Source organism: Leuresthes tenuis, unplaced genomic scaffold (genome assembly GCF_036924035.1).
Source record: "Leuresthes tenuis unplaced genomic scaffold, fLeuTen1.0.hap1 SCAF_47, whole genome shotgun sequence".
NCBI classification, from domain to species: domain Eukaryota; kingdom Metazoa; phylum Chordata; class Actinopteri; order Atheriniformes; family Atherinopsidae; genus Leuresthes; species Leuresthes tenuis.
The window spans coordinates 196,410-197,221 of record NW_027325401.1 but is presented as its reverse complement, the minus strand read 5'-3'; the positions used below and the strand labels follow the sequence as shown (position 1 = coordinate 197,221).

At 48.2% G+C, this 812-nt stretch overlaps 2 non-coding genes across 2 annotated transcripts; both read right to left on the bottom strand.

Moving 5' to 3' along the window:
• Positions 1–184, bottom strand: LOC140285548 (U2 spliceosomal RNA). Its single transcript, XR_011910563.1, has one exon. It is a non-coding gene; the product is annotated as a U2 spliceosomal RNA (small nuclear RNA).
• A 308-nt stretch (positions 185–492) lies between these two features.
• LOC140285583 (U5 spliceosomal RNA) lies at positions 493–606 on the bottom strand. The gene has a single exon (XR_011910595.1). It is a non-coding gene; the product is annotated as a U5 spliceosomal RNA (small nuclear RNA).
• Positions 607–812: the final 206 nt, after the last annotated feature.

Sequence of the window (812 nt, the reverse complement as noted above, 5' to 3'; positions counted from 1 at the left end):
GAAGAGCGCACCGTTCCCAGCGGCACTGCAGTACTGGGTCAATGCTTGGAGTGAACGGAGCAAGCTTCTTTTTCAACTCCTATTCTTAAAAATCCATTTAATATGTAGTCCTCGTATAGAGGACATATTAAACTGATAAGAACAGATACTACACTTGATCTTAGCCAAAAGGCCGAGAAGCGATAACTGTCCACTGTTTCAGGTCCGAGGGCCCTTGCTGGCACAATGCGCACTTGTAGCAGTGTTCTTTTTATGGCCATAGGTGGCCAGAGTGTCACGTTGCACCTCCGCCCACCCGCTGCACTGAGCACTCTTCAGCCCTTTTAAATGGTATAACTTTGCACTCCCGCATGCTCCAGCAAGCACCATTCAAGCAACAACTTTGCACTCCAGCTTCGAACATCGGCACAATCGCAACAAGTAAGGCGACTCTACTCAGAGAAGTCACTCTGCACAGTAACAAGATTTCTTTTGCACAGACAGAAAGGGCTTCACCCGCAAAGGTAAAGCCTGCCAAAAATAGAAACAACTCATTAGTGCTGCTCTCCACGAAAGTCTTTAGTAAAAGGCGAAAGACTTGTATGTTATGAAGAGAAACCAGAGTACGATTATCCGTCACTGCGGGAGCAGGGCATCAGGCTAGTTGCCATAGCCACCTTCCCCATGGTGAGCGTTGCTTGGTTGAAACGCTTGACCCTGTGCAATCGACAAGGCAGCAACAAAAACACCACGGGAACACCGTATTGAGGCTTTGTTCTGACCTCTCATTCGGTGTCGCGTTTCTTTCAAGCAATTCTCCCGGTTAGCCCACA